At 39.5% G+C, this 16,289-nt stretch overlaps 1 protein-coding gene and 1 pseudogene across 9 annotated transcripts in view; one reads left to right on the top strand and one right to left on the bottom strand.

Annotated features, from left to right (window-relative positions):
- SLC4A10 (solute carrier family 4 member 10) overlaps nt 1–16,289 on the top strand; it is a gene marked incomplete at both ends in the record, with an annotated part of 311,945 nt that overhangs the window by 240,461 nt on the left and 55,195 nt on the right. The gene's annotated exons all lie outside the window — the stretch shown is intronic.
- On the bottom strand, nt 11,349–12,018 carry LOC308621771 (ribulose-phosphate 3-epimerase-like; annotated as a pseudogene). The gene is made up of 2 exons: nt 11,557–12,018; nt 11,349–11,467 (listed from the first exon to the last, which is right to left on the bottom strand). The product of its transcript is annotated as a ribulose-phosphate 3-epimerase-like (transcript).

Raw genomic sequence — 16,289 nt, 5'->3', positions numbered from 1 at the left:
TTTTCGGTAGCATCTTTAGGATTCTCTATGTATAGTATCATGTCAACTGCAAACAGTGACAGCTTTACTTCTTCTTTTCCAATTTGGATTCCTTTTATTTCCTTTTCTTCTCTGATTGCTGTGGCTAAAACTTCCAAAACTATGTTGAATAAGAGTGGTGAGAGTGGGCAGCCTTGTCTTGTTCCTGATCTTAGTGGAAATGGTTTCAGTTTTTCACCATTGAGGACAATGTTGGCTGTGGGTTTGTCATATATGGCCTTTATGATGTTGAGGAAAGTTCCCTCTATGCCTACTTTCTGCAGGGTTTTTATCATAAATGGGTGTTGAATTTTGTCGAAAGCTTTCTCTGCATCTATTGAGATGATCATATGGTTTTTCTCCTTCAACTTGTTAATATGGTGTATCACATTGATTGATTTGCGTATATTGAAGAATCCTTGCATTCCTGGAATAAAGCCCACTTGATCATGATGTATGATCCTTTTAATGTGCTGTTGGATTCTGTTTGCTAGTATTTTGTTGAGGATTTTTGCATCTATGTTCATCAGTGATATTGGCCTGTAGTTTTCTTTCTTTGTGACATCCTTGCCTGGTTTTGGTATCAAGGTGATGGTGGCCTCGTAGAATGAGTTTGGGAGTGTTCCTTCCTCTGATATTGTTTGGAAGAGTTTGAGAAGGATGGGTGTTAGCTCTTCTCTAAATGTTTGATAGAATTCGCCTGTGAAGCCATCTGGTCCTGGGCTTTTGTTTGTTGGAAGATTTTTAATCACAGTTTCAATTTCAGTGCTTGTGATTGGTCTATTCATATTTTCTATTTCTTCCTGAGTCAGTCTTGGCAGGTTGTGCATTTCTAAGAATTTGTCCATTTCTTCCAGGTTGTCCATTTTATTGGCATAGAGTTGCTTATAGTAATCTCTCATGATCTTTTGTATTTCTGCAGTGTCAGTTGTTACTTCTCCTTTTTCATTTCTAATTCTATTGATTTAAGTCTTCTCCCTTCTTTTCTTGATGAGTCTGGCTAATGGTTTGTCAATTTTATTTATCTTCTCAAAGAACCAGCTTTTAGTTTGGTTGATCTTTGCTATCATTTCCTTCATTTCTTTTTCATTTATTTCTGATCTGATCTTTATGATTTCTTTCCTTCTGCTAACTTTGGGGGTTTTTTGTTCTTCTTTCTCTAATTGCTTTAGGTGCAGGGTCAGGTTGTTTACTCGAAATGTTTCCTGTTTCTTAAGGTGGGATTGTATTGCTATAAACTTCCCCCTTAGAACTGCTTTTGCTGCGTCCCATAGGTTATGGGTCGTCGTGTCTCCATTGTCATTTGTTTCTAGGTATTTTTTAATTTCCTCTTTGATTTCTTCAGTGATCACTTCGTTATTGAGTAGTGTATTGTTTAGCCTCCATGTGTTTGTATTTTTTACAGATCTTTTCCTGTAATTTATGTCTAGTCTCATAGCATTGTGGTCGGAAAATATACTTGATACAATTTCCATTTTCTTAAATTTACCAAGGCTTGATTTGTGACCCAATATATGATCTATCCTGGAGAATGTTCCATGAGCACTTGAGAAAAATGTGTATTCTGTTGTTTTTGGATGGAATGTCCTATAAATATCAACTAAGTCCATCTTGTTTAATGTATCATTTAAAGCTTGTGTTTCCTTATTTATTTTCATTTTGGATGATCTGTCCATTGGTGAAAGTGGGGTGTTAAAGTCCCCTACTATGATTGTGTTACTGTCGACTTCCCCTTTTATGGCTGTTAGTATTTGCCTTATGTATTGAGGTGCTCCTATGTTGGGTGCATAAATATTTACAATTGTTATATCTTCTTCTTGGATCGATCCCTTTATCGTTATGTAGTGTCCTTCCTTGTCTCTTCTAATAGTCTTTATTTTAAAGTCTATTTTGTCTGATACAAGAATTGCTACTCCAGCTTTCTTTTGATTTCCAGTTGCATGGAATATCTTTTTCCATCCTCTTACTTTCAATCTGTATGTGTCTCTAGGTCTGAAGTGGGTCTCTTGTAGACAGCATATATATGGGTCTTGTTTTTGTATCCATTCAGCCAATCTGTGTCTTTTGGTGGGAGCATTTAGTCCATTTACATTTAAGGTAATTATTGATATGTATGTTCCTATTCCCATTTCCTTAATTGCTTTGGGTTCGTTATTGTAGGTATATTCCTTCTGTTGTGTTTCTTGCCTAGAGAAGTTCCTTTAGCATTTGTTGTAAAGCTGGTTTGGTGGTGCTGAACTCTCTCAGCTTTTGCTTGTCTGTAAACGTTTTAATTTCTCCATCAAATCTGAATGAGATCCTTGCTGGGTAGAGTAATCTTGGTTGCAGGTTTCTCTCCTTCATCACTTTAATTATGTCCTGCCACTCCCTTCTGGCTTGTAGAGTTTCTGCTGAGAGATCAGCTGTTAACCTGATGGGGATTCCCTTGTGTGTTATTTGTTGTTTTTCCCTTGCTGCTTTTAATATGATTTCTTTGTGTTTAATTTTTGACAGTTTGATTAATATGTGTCTTGGCGTATTTCTCCTTGGATTTATTCTGTATGGGACTCTCTGTGCCTCCTGGACTTGATTAACTATTTCCTTTCCCATATTAGGGAAGTTTTCAACTATAATCTCTTCAAATATTTTCTCAGTCCCTTTCTTTTTCTCTTCTTCTTCTGGAACCCCTATAATTCGAATGTTGGTGCGTTTAATGTTGTCCCAGAGGTCTCTGAGACTGTCCTCTGTTCTTTTCATTCTTTTTTCTTTATTTTGCTCTGCATCAGTTATTTCCACTATTTTATCTTCCACCTCACTTATCTGTTCTTCTGCCTCAGTTATTCTGCTATTGATCCCATCTAGAGTATTTTTCATTTCATTTATTGTGTTTTTAATCGATGCTTGATTCATCTTTAGTTCTTCTAGGTCCTTGTTAACTGTTTCTTGCATTTTGTCTATTCTATTTCCACGATTATGGATCTTGAAAATAGAATCTTGGATCAGCTTTACTATCATTATTCTGAATTTTTTTCAGGTAGACTGCCTATTACCTCTTCATTTGTTAGGTCTGGTAGGTTTTTAGCTTGCTCCTTCTCCTGCTGTGTGTTTTTCTGTCTTCTCATTTTGCTTATGTTACTGTGTTTGGGGTCTCCTTTTTGCAGGCTGCAGATTCGTAGTTCCCGTTGTTTTTGGTGTCTGTCCCCAGTGGCTAAGGTTGTTTCAGTAGGTTGTGTAGCCTTCCTGGTGGGGGGGACTAATGCCTGTGTTCTGGTGGTTGAGGCTCGATCTTGTCTTTCTGGTGGACAGGTCCACGTCTGGTGGTGTGTTTTGGGGTGCCTATGGCCTTATTATGTTTTTAGGTAGCCTCTCTGCTAATGGGTGGGGTTGTGTTCCTGCCTTGCTAGTTGCTTGGCATAGGGTGACCAGCACTGTAGCTTGCTGGTCGTTGACTGAAGCTGGGTGCTGGTGTTGAGATGGAGATCTCTGGGAGATTTTCGCCGCTTGATATTATGTGGAGCTGGGAGGTCTCTTGTGGACCCGTGTCCTGAAGTTGGCTCTCCCACTTCAGAGGCACAGCACTGACTCCTGGCTGCAGCACCAAGAGCCTTTCATCCACCCGGCTCAGAATAACAGGGAGAAAAAGTAGAAAGAAAGAATTAGTAGAAGAAAGAAAGAGAGAGGGAAAGAAAGGAAGAAGGGAAGAAAGGAAGGAAGGAAGAAAGAAAGAAAGGAGGGAGGGAGGGAGGAAGGATGGAAAGAAAGAAGGAAAGAAAGGAGGGAGGGAGGGAGGAATGAAAGCAAAAGGAAGAGTGAATGGAAGAAGGGAGGGAGGAAGGAAAGAAAGAAAGAAAGACAGGAGGGAGGGAGGGAGGAAGGAAAGAAAAAGAAAGTGGAAAGAAGAAGGGTGGGAGGGAGGGAGGGAGGAAAGAAAAAGAAAGAAGGAAAGGAGGAGCGGAGGGAGGGAGGGAGGAAGGGAAGGTAGGAAAAAAAGAAAGAGCAGGTAAAGTAAAATAGAATAAAGTATGAAATATAGTAGCGTTATTAAAATTAAAAAGTAATTATTGAAAAAAAAAACGGACCGATAGAACCCTGGGACATATGGTGGAAGCAAAGCTATACAGAGAGAATCTTACACAGAAGATTACACATACACATTCACAAAAAGAGAGCAGGGGGAAAAATCAAAAATCTTGCTCTCCAAGTCCACCTCCTCAATTTGGGATAATTCGTTGTAAAAAGAGGAAAAGGGCGAGAAGTCTGAAATCTTGCTCTCTAAGTCCACCTCCTTAATTTGGGATAATTCGTTGTAGAAAGAGGAAAAGGGGGGAAAGTCTTAAATCTTGTCCTCAAAGTCCACTTCCTCAATTTGGGATGATTCGCTGTCCATTCATGCACTCCACAGACGCAGGGCACATCAAATGGACCGCGGAGCTTTAATCCGCTGCCTCCGAGGCTGCACAGAGAGATTTCCCTGTCTCTGCTCTCACAGCTCCCGGGTCTCAGCCTTGGACCTGGCCCCGCCTCTGCGCATAGGTCGCCGGAGGGCGACCGTTCTTCGCTCAGACAGGACGGGTTTAAAGGAGCCGCTGATTCGGGGGCTCTGGCTCACTCAGGCAGAGGGGAGGGAGGGGCGCGCAGTGTGGGGCGGGCCTGCGGCGGCAGAGGCCGGCGTGACGTTGCAGCAGCCCGTGGCGCTCCGTGCGCTTTCCCGGGAAAGCCGTCCCCGGGTCCCGGGACCCCGGCAGTGGCGGGGTGCACAGGCCCCCCGGAAGGCGGGGCGGACAGTGACCCGCGCTCGCACACAGGCCCCGCGGTGGCGGCGGCGGCGGCGGCGGCGGCAGCCCCAGCGTCCCACGCCCGTCTCCGAGGTCCATGCCTTACCCGCGGCTGGCGCCTGTCTCCGGCGCTTCCCCAAGCAGCCCTCTTAATGCCCTCTCCTCGCGCACCAGGAAACAAAAGGGAAAAAAGTCTCTTGCCTCTTCGGCAGCTCCAGACCCTTTCCCCGGACTCCCTCCGGGCTAGCCGTGGTGCACTAACCCCTTCAGGCTCTCTTCCTGCCGCCAGCCCCAGTCCTCTCCCTGCGCTCCGACTGAAAGCCGATACCCGAGCCTCAGCTCCCAGCCCCGCCCGCCCCGGCGGCCGAGCAGACAAGCCTCTCGGGCTGGTGTGTGCCTGAGGGCACCGATCCTCTGTGCCGGAATCTCTCCGCTTTGCCCTCCGCACCCCTGTTGCTGTGCTCTCCTCCGCTACTCCGAAGCTTTCCCCCTCCGCCACCTGCAGTCTCCGCCCGCGAAGAGGCTTGTAGTGTGTAGAAACCTTCCCTCCTTCACGGCTCCCTCCCACTGGTGCAGGTCCCGTCCCTATCCTATTGTCTCTGTTTATTCTTTTTTTTTCTTTTGCCCTACCCAGGTATGTGGGGAGTTTCTTGCCTTTTGGGGGGTCTGAGGTCTTCTGTCAGCGTTCAGTAGGTGTTCTGTAGGAGTTGTTCCACGTGTAGATGAATTTCTGATGTATCTGTGGGGAGGAAGGTGATCTCCGCGTCTTACTCTTCCGCCATCTTCCTCCGGGCCCCACCTTTATTCTTTTTTTTTTTTTTTTTTTTTTTTGCTGTACGCGGGCCTCTCACTGCTGTGGCCTCTCCCGTTGCGGAGCACAGGCTCCGGACACACAGGCTCCGCGGCCATGGCTCGCGGGCCCAGCCGCTCCGCGGCATGTGGGATCTTCCGGGATAGGGGCACGAACCCGTGTCCCCTGCATCGGCAGGCGGACTCTCAACCACTGCGCCACCAGGGAAGCCCCCCACCTTTATTCTTGATGAATATTTGACTAGTTATAGAATTCTGGATCGCCAAGTGTTTTCTTTTAGCCCGTTAATGACCTCATTCCATTGGTTTCAATTTTAGCTCAGGAGAAGTCATTGTCAATCCTACTGTTGCTCTTTAAAAGCAATGTCTTTTTCCCTAGATGTTGTTAAGATTTTCTCTTTATCTTTGGCTTTCTTCAGTTTCAGTATATTTGGGCATATCCTTTTTTTTTCTTCTAGTTTAATTGAGATATCATTGACATATAGCACTGTATAAGTTTAAGGTATACAGCATGGTGGTTTGACTTATATACATAATGAAATGATTACCACAATGACTTAATGAACATTCATCATCCTGTATAGATACCAAATTAAAGAAATAGAACAAAAGTTTTTTTCCTTGTGATGAGAACTCTTAGGATTTACTCTCTTAACTTTCATATATGATGTACAACAGTGTTAATTATATTTATCATGTTGTACATTAAATCTGTGGTATTTATTTATCTTACAGCTGGAATTTTGTACCTTTTGACTGCCTTCATCAACCCCACCCCCTGCCTCTGGTAACCACAAATCTGATCTCTTTTTCATGAGTTTGTTTGTTTTGAAGTATAATTGACCTACAATGCTATATTAGTTCTTGGTACAAAACATAGTGATTCAGTATTTCTATACATTTCAAAATGATCATCATGATAATCTAGTCACCATCTGTCCTCATACAAGATATTATGTAATTATTGACTATATTCCCCACACTGTACATTTCATATCTGTGACTCATTTATTTTGTAACTGAATGTTTGTACCTCTTAATCTCCCTCACCTATTTCTCTCCTCCACTCACTCCTCTCCCTTCTTGGCAACAACCTGTGTGTTCTCTGTATCTATGACTCTGTTTCTGTTTTGTTATGTTTGTTCATTTGTTTTATTTTTTAGATTCCACATATAAATGAAATCATACAGTATTTGTCTCTCTCTGTCTAACCTATTTCACTTAGCATAATACCCTCTGGATCCATTCATATTGTCACAAATGGCAAGATTTCATTCTTTTGTATGGTTAATATTCCATTGTGTGTGTGGTGTGTGTGTGTGTGTGTGTATATACACACACACACACATTATCCATTCATCTATTAATCACCACTTAGGTTGCTTCCATATCTATTCACCTATTAATTGCCACTTAGGTTGCTTCCATATCTTGGCTATTATAAATAATACTGCAGTGAATACGGGGGTGCATTTTTTTAAAATTAGTGTTTTCATTTTCTTTGAATACATACCCAGAAGTAGAATTGCTGGATCATATTGTAGTTCTATTTTTTTCCATCTCATTACTTTAATCATTTTGTCAAAATAATCTGAACATGCATAAATACTTGATTTGACTTGTTATAAGAATGTATAGCATAAAAGTCCCTGAGACACATCCAAGAATGACTTGAAATGTATTCAGTGCAATTATTCATCATACTAATTGCCAAGGACTTGGCTCCCTTCCTTGATATTTAAGGTATGTGACTAAAAAAAGATATATAATATATATTATATAATATTCATAATTATACATTATATATAAATATATGTATGTTTATTAATGCTAAATCAGAGTCTCCCTCTCCAATGCCTGGTTTTTCTGCCAGTTTACTGATGCTATATATGAAGTCATTTCCAGACTGTAAGGAATGTACTTACCGAGGTAAATTAGTTCTTTAAGCCTTAGGGTGCCAGTTAGTAGAATGATGGCAGTGGAACTAGAAGGTCCCAAGAGAAGATGTTGTCCAATGCCCTCATTTTGCAGTTCAAGTGACAGAGGCTCAAAAGGTTTGCAACTTGCACAAGCACGACTGGTTCTGCCACTATTACTGTAACCTTAGACAAGTCCTTAACTGGGTCTAGACTTCTGCTCCCTCCTCTGTAAAATGGATTGGTGATTGTCACAGCTAACATTTTCCAGGTGCTTCCTGTGTGCCTGACACTGTCCTGAGTACTTTAAGTGTCTTTTCTAATTCTCCCAACACCTCCATAAATTATATATGATTACCTTCAATTAGAGATGAGAATATCAAAGCACAGACATCTTAAATAATTTGCCCGAGATAAGACAATTAGGAAATGTTACAAAGCTGGTCTAGTAACCCAGGGATAACTGCCTCCAAAATTCTCAAATTCCAATTCTTGAATCCCTTCTAAGAAAACCCTGTCAGATAGGTTCTCAAATTCCTTTTATCTCTAAAAGTCTAGAGCAGAGTTAACAAACTATGGCTCATGGGCCAAATCCAGGCACCACCTTTGCTTATACAAAGTAGTTCTATTTCTAACTTTTTGAGGAATCTCTATATTGTTTTCCATAGTGGCTGTATTTACATTCCTGTCAATAGAGCATGTGGATTTCCTTTTCTCCACATTCTCACCAATGCTTGTTATTTGTTGTGTTTTTGATAATAGCCGTTCTGACAGATGTGAGGTGATATCTCACTGTGGTTTTAATTTGCATGACTCTGGTGATGTTGAGCATCTTTTCATGTGTCTGCTGGCCATCTGTACATCTTCTTCGAAAAAATATCTATTCATGTGCTCTGCCTATTTTTTAGTTAGGTTGTTTGTTTATTTGATGTTGAGTTATATGAGTTCCTTGTATATTTTGGATATTAATCCCTTATTGGATATATCATTTGCAAATATCTTTTCCCATTCAGTAGGTGGCCTTTTCATTTTGTTGATAGTTCCTTTGCTGTGCAAAAGTTTTTTTAGTTTGATGTAGTCCCATTTGTTTATTTTTGTTTTCGTTTCCCTTGCCTGAGGAGACAGATCCAAAAAATTTGCTAAGACCAATATCTAAGAGTGTAATACCTAAGTTTTCATCTAGAATTTTTATGGTTTCAGGTCTTACATGTAAGTCTTTAATCCATTTTTAGTTTATTTTTAATATGGTGTCAGAAACCAGCTCAGTTTGATTCCTTTGTATGTAGCTATCCAGTTTTCCCAACACCATTATTGAAGAGGCTGTCTGTTCCCCATTGCATATTCTTGCCTCCTTTGTAATAGATTAATATAAATGTGGGTTAATTTCTGGGCTCTCTACTCTGTTCCATTGATCTATGTTTCTGTTTTTGTGCCAGTACCATACCATTTTGATTATTGTAGCTTTGTAGTATAGTTTGAAATCAGGAAGTGTGATAGCTCTAGTTTTGTTGTTCTTTCTTAAGACTGTTTTAGCTATTCAGGGTCTTTTGGGTTTCCATACAAATTTTAGAATTATTTTTTCTAGTTCTGTGGGAAATTCCATTGGTATTTTGATAACGATTGCATTAAATCTGTAGATTGCCTTGGGTAGTATGGTCATTTTAACAGTATTACTTTTTCCAGTCCCTAAACCTGGTACATATTTTCATCTTTTTTGTGTTGTCTTAAATTTCTTTATTCAGTGTCTTATAGTTTTCTGAGCATAGGTCTTTTACCTCCTCAGTTTGATTTATTCCCAGGTATTTTATTTTTTGATGCAATTGTAAATGAGATTACTTTCTTAATTTCTCTTTCTGATAGTTCTCATTGTTAGTTTATAGAAATGCAACAGATTTCTGTATATTAATTTTGTATCCTGCAACTTTCTAAATTCATTGATGAGTTCTAGTAGTTTCTTCGTGGTGTCTTTAGAATGTTCTATGTATAGTATCATGTCATCTGCAAACAGTTACAGTTTAATTTGTGCCTTTCCAATTTGGATTCTTTTTTTTTTTTTTTCCTGTCTGGTTGCTCTGGCTAGAACTTCTAATACTATGTTGAATGAAAGTGGCAAGAGTGGGCAATCTTTTTTCTTTTATCGAAGTATAAATGTTGCTTTACAATGTTGTGTTAGTTTCAACTGCACAGCAAAGTGAATCAGCTATACGTATACATATATCCCCTCTTTTTGGATTTCCTTCCCATTTAGGTCACCACAGAGCATTGAGTAGAGTTCCCTGTGCTATACAGTAGGTTCTCATTAGTTATCTATTTTATAGTTTACATAGTATCAATAGTCTATATATGTCAATCCCAATCTCCCAATTCATCCCATCCCCTCCCTTCCTCCTTGGTATCCATACATTTGTTCTCTACGTCTACATCTCTATTTCTGCTTTGTAAATAAGATCGTCTCTACCATTTTTCTCAGATTCCACATATATGTGTTAATATATGATATTTGTTTTTCTCTTTGTGACTTACTTCAAGGAGTGGGCATTCTTGTTTTATTCCTGATCTTAGAGGAAATGCTTTTAACTTTTCATCATTGAATATGATGTTAGCTGTGGGCTTGTCACATAGTCTTTATTTTGTTAGGGTGTGTTCCCTATGGGCTGCATTTTAAAAACAGTACAGACCAGAAATCCTATGCCTACTAGAGACTTTCCATGGTACCAGCCTGCTACTGAGCTTTACTTTCTTATTTTTAAATGGGAAGAAAAATACCTGTCCTAGCAGTCATAAGAATGATTTGTAAATTTAATGCGATTATATCAAAGTACTTTATAACTCATTACATAAACTTATATACTGTATTGAGCATCTACTAAATTCTAGGAATAGTACTGGAAACTTTGCATATATTATGGTGCCTCTTTTAAGGCTCAACAGGATCCTGTACAATTGTTATAATTACATTTGATGTATAATGAGTTAATAGAAGCTCAAAGAAGTTGTGTGATTTTTCAGAGGTCAAATAGGCCTAAAGGGGCAGAGTCAAGATTCAGCTCAATATTACTTCCAAATAGAGACTTTACTTTTCCTTATACTCAGAACTAAAGCAACAGCATTATTTAATGTCCTTAAGAATGGTAGGTGGCATTAAGAAAGGAGGAAAAATCACTGAATAATCTACCCCTTAAGCAAAACCGGCAAAGAAAACATCCTGATAAAATCAATGCCTATATTTTAGAGCAGACCACCTGAAAACCCCTGGGCTTCAGACATTTTGAAAATAGTTTTTATGTATTTGACTGTAAAGTAAAAAAGGGAAAATATAGATGTTTTAGATGCAAAAGGAATATGGTATGCCCTCCCAACCAGATTCAAGCTTGTATTTTTCATGAGTTTTATTCTGCTCATATTATCAAATCACAAATGATGAAACAGGAAAAACATAAGGGCTTCATTTGCTTTTGGATAACAGATGGGAAACAACAGAAACTTCTTTTCAGAACTGCAGAAAAATAATTTTCTTCATAATAGCTAATATGCCTTCTTTAGGCATTAAGATACATTTCTGCTTATAATCTTAAGACAGCTATATTTTTACTCTTTATAAAAATCAAATCTCCCAATAATAAACAGGGTATTTCAGTACCCTAATATTTAAATGCCATCATTAAAAATGTAGATATGCACCCCAGTTTCTAACCTCTTAGAACGTTTTGCACAATAGGTTTTAGTCCTGGGAATGAATAATTGCTCAGGAAAGCAGCACCACTTCATGCAATATGATTTGGTAGTCAACATTCTTGTTTTCCAATAAAAGGGAAATTTCATGAATAGAACCATTGGGCTCCTTGAGATTTCACCAATGAAGAGTTTGTTTCTGAGTAGCTTCTGAGCAAATATATCTTAACAGGTTGGTCACAGATCTGGAGTCTTCATTCCTTATAATAGCACTACCAGACACAATCATGTTAGCCACTGTGTTTGCACAGTTATGGAGAGTGTCATGATCTACACTTCACCATTAACCTCTCTGCCAAAAGACAGAAATTGGACCCTCGACTGATGAAACTTTGGCATCATATCTTGCATAAATTTCTGCCCTCCAAACCCAGGTTCAACTGGTGTAACCAAGGCCATATCTATCTGATTAGCCCATGGTGACAAATACTCAACTGTCATTCCTAGTTTGATGGCAAGTCCAACCTTTGTCTCATTCTCCCAAATGTCTTTAATTAAGGCCCCTGGGTTCTCATATATATGGATTGACTCCTACTGCAGCCATTGGCTTTACCAACTGTTCCAGCCTAGAAACGATCCTGTGCATTTCAAAGAAAGGATCCTGTCATAGCTGCTTTTGGAGACTCTACCATAGGGTGACCAAAAGTGATGCTGTGAGCAAAATACCCATCTGTTGTATCCAGGTGCAGATAATTGGCCCCAGAGACCAGTGTCTAGAAGTACTCAGCCCCTGAATTGGCCAGGTTGCTGTTGAAGATGGATGGGCCAATCTTACAGCTGGACACCATGGCACTGGTTTCCAAGAGCCAAGTTACATGAGTCCTCCAGCAAGATGAAGGGTTTATCCTGATTTCTTCTTCTTCTTTTTAAAAATGTGTTAGTACTTTAATCTTTGAGCAGTGACTAAATTTTCATTTGAAATAATTATTAATTTTCCCAAGTGTAAATCAAAGTAAAGGCATGAGTTATAGCTTTAAAGAATTTATTTTACAATAAGTTAGGTCTTAAGTTTACTTGCCTATTATTCAGATGAGTCAGAAATAGCAGTTTGCTTGGGTTTTGTTGCTTGGTTTTTGTTGCTTGAGTGGAGTAAGTTAACAGAAGAGCTGGCTAATTTAGTGATTTTGCTAAAATATGCAGATAAATAACTTCAAATATCCATTGATGTGCCCTTTGTTAGGAATATAAATGGGATCAAATGGCTAATAAATGTTTTTGTTCCCAACTTTGTTTCAAATAAAATTCTGTTATTTCAAATAAAATTCTTCCTTTTAAATAACATTCTGTTATATGTATGCATATATATATTTATGTTAGATGTATGCTTAATGTATGCTTAACTGTAAGGCAGTTCACTAGTAAGGGGCAGTGTATTCCCATGATGGGAAATTCCTCCAAATGAATCTTTCTGTTACTTTAACTCAAAAAAAAAAAAAAAAGGCCTAACACCATAGGAGCTTGAAGGGAAAACATTTGGGAAAATATTTTTATATTCTGAAAATTTGTTAAATGTATTGATGACAAAAGGAAACTAAAATGCAAAACAAAGAAAATATGCCAAATTTCTCACAGGAGTAATATAATAAGAGAAAACTAGCATTATAGTAGATGGAATTTAGCTCACTTTCTACTCCCACCTCCAACCTTTCTTCTTGCTCTATCTCTCCTTCCAAAATAATTATACCATATCCTAAGTTTCAACATTCCCATAACCTTTGTACATAAATAAACAAATAACCACAAGTAACGTATATAAACCTCTATTTCTTGTTCCACGAGTTGTAGATAATTCTCTTTACTTTCTACTTTGTGTTGACCTAAAACAAATAGACTGCCAGTTATTTCTCTAGCAAAAATGGGTTTATTCAGGGTCAGTAAAGAATTGCAATTTGGGATCTGCAACCATGGCAAGCCACGTGCAAGCCCCCTGCAAAAATGAGAGAACTCTTTTATAGAGGGGAAAAGGAAATTGGGAGGGCTGTAGTAACCAAATAGTCCATCGTTTTCTATTGGCTGAGTTGTGACAATCTCATTGGATGAGTTCTTGCCAGGAAAGGAGAAGTCTTTCTTCTCCCTATTGGGCTCTGCTATTGTCATAGGGCATGAGAGCTTCCCCTCCTGACTCTATTTAGTTGAAGTTTCTGTTTATCAATTTTTTACATTTTCCCCTTTTGATCAAGATCTTTCTCTGAAAGCACTGCTGGTCAAGAGTCAGGTTTTCTGGTTTCAGTGGCTTTTTGGGAGCCTTTTGGTCCTCCTTTCAAGGAAGGACCTTACCTGAGTATAGTGTCCCACGTTGGAAGGAAAGTGCATGAATTTGAAACCTACTGAGGTCACATTTGAGTAACAGGGAGATGTAGGAGGAAGAACTCTCAGACACTTTTTATCTAAAGTCCATGTTATCATGATCACAGACATTGGAGATCATCTGAAGCATATATCATCATCAAAGTTTTGGTGACAGACATCCAATAGACCTGGTTTAGATATCTTGGAAAAGATGTCTCATCAAATGTCATCTGCTTCAATTCTGGGAAATCTTTACTTTGAGGTCAACAGTTAATGTGCAAGTCCAATTAGGATTTGGTGCTTTCTTTAGGTGTGTCACATGAACTCGAGTCTATTCCCTGGAGTTTGGTGGCACAAGGGTCAGTTAACAACACCTGATAGGTGTTCAACCTTTCCAGCAAGGTTGATGAGAGTCCTTCTGGATGTGTCTTTTCCAATAGACAAAATCTTCAGATTGCAAGGTGTGAGGCTCAAGGTCTTTGTCTCTTGAGAGTGCACTATGAAAAGATTGCTCTACTAAAATATTTTTTATTTTTCATAGAAGTAATTAGGCCTTTGCAGTATTGGAATATCTCTCCTTTTATCAGCTGTAGGTCAAAAGAGTTAGGAGCCACATGCATTGGGCATCCAGTGATTATCTCAAAGAGTGAGAGTTTATGAATTCCAAAAGAGGTGGATCTGAGATTTTAAAAGACCAACAACAATGCTTTTGGCCAAGGTATTTGGAGGGATTCTGCAAGTTTTGCCAACTGAGTCTTAATAATGCCATTCATGCATTCAACTAAACCAGAGGATTGAGGGTGATAAGCACAGTGAAAGTGTTGTAAAAACCAGCCAAACAGCACAGACTTGTTGAAGTACCTGACTAGTGAAATGGGATGGCTGTGAAGTTCGAGAGTTCTCTTACTGGGGATAATCTTTTTCAAAAGAACTTTAGTCACGGAGAGGCAGTAGCTCATCTGCAAGGGAAAGCTTCAGTCCAGTGTGAAAGCATGCAGACTATGACTAAAACATACTTATATTCATGAGACAGAGGAAATTGTGTGACGCCATTTGCCAGACCTCGAATGGTCCAGTAGGCAGTTTAAAATGTCCAGGAGCAGTAAAAGCAGACTTCCCTGGGTTGTATTTCAGACAAGCAGGACAAGTAAAGTAGGCATTTTTTGTGGCTTTGTTAGTGTTTCCCTACCAATATTGATTCACGAAGGCTATCATTTTGTCAGTAGACCAAAGATTTAATGCATGTACAGTGGTGAGGAGTGGGAATTTTAGAGTCTCCAATAGGGCTAGGTTGTTATTTGGTCCAAACCAGAACTTTCTCTTTTTATCAAACCAACAATTCTTGAATTTCTAATCTTGTTTTTCCTTTTCTGAGGTCAATTGTTGGGCTTCTTTAGCCAGTTTTTCTAAGTTATCATTTGGAGAAATATCCCTTTGGACCATGAAAAGGGTTGGCTGCTGTTGGTTCCTTTAAGGGCAGCATTCCTTGTGAAAATGTAAGCAAGGTAATTTTCCTTAGCTTTCAGAGAGTCCAGTTTAGAATGACCCAGAATATTGATAATAGCTAAAGTGTCAGATAAAAATAATGCATCCAATAATCCCTGAACATAGGGGCCATTTTAAACTTTATTTCCACTGGAAGTAAGGAAGCCATATTGTTCCATAATATTAAAAAATCATGAGCTACTCTGAAAGCATATCTACTATGAGTATAAATATTGGCAGTTTTGCTCTTGGTTAAAGTACAAGCCTATGTAAGAGTGTATAATTCAGCCTTTTGGACTAAAGTAGCCAGAGGAAAAGATACTCCCTCAACACTATCAAAGGCAGTTGCAGTAACATAACCAGCACAATATTTGCCATTTTTACCTTTAAAATAAGAACCATCAGTGAACCATGAGAATTCAGCATTACCAAAATGAATTTCCTGCAGATCATCACGAGGAGTCAGGAGGTGATTCATCAGCATTAAGCAGTTGTGAAAGACTTCATCAATGACAGAGGAGAAAAGAGTAGCAGGGTTAAGGTTATTAGAACATAAAAGAGGAGGGGTTAACAGAAGGACTTCATAGGAGATGAGGTAGCCAACTGAGAAATGTTGAGTGGATTGAGAAGTCAGGAGGGCTTCTACTGCATGAGCTACAAAAGTTGTTAAAGGCACTCCCACAACATTTTTCTCAGTGGCCTTAACCAAAAGAGTGGTGTTAGTAATGGCTCTAAGGCAAGGGAGGTTGTCCTCTGGCCACAGGATCCAGTTACTAGCTAAAGTACCCAAGGGGTCAATGGTGGTCCCACTGACCTGTTTTTATTTTTATTTTTTTTTTTGCATTACGTGGGCTTCTCACTGCTGTGGCCTCTCCCGTTGCAGAGCACAGGCTCTGGACGCGCAGGCCCAGCAGCCATGGCTCACGGGCCTAGCCGCTCTGCGGCATGTGGGATCCTCCTGGACCGGGGCACGAACCCGTGTCCCCTGCATCGGCAGGCGGACTCTCAACCGCTGCGCCACCAGGGAAGCCCGAACTGTTTTTAGATGAGTACCCTAAAGTCATTCCCTTCCCTTTCACATACACAAAGGAAAAGGGAATCTGAGAATAGGGATGCCCAAGGGCAGGTGGGTTTATCAAACTCTCCTTTAAGTACTAGAATATTGTATCATCTTATTCTTCCCATAAAATTGGGTCAGGGTTGTTATTTATCCAAAAATACAGAGGTTTGGCCATAAGAGAGAAATTGGAATCCAATTTCAGCAGTAACCAGCTAGCCGGAAAAA

Source organism: Mesoplodon bidens (assembly GCF_964165515.1).
Source record: "Mesoplodon bidens genome assembly, chromosome: 8".
NCBI lineage: Eukaryota > Metazoa > Chordata > Mammalia > Artiodactyla > Ziphiidae > Mesoplodon > Mesoplodon bidens.
The sequence above is the reverse complement of the archived record's forward strand: the minus strand, read 5'-3'. Positions and strand labels throughout refer to the sequence as shown.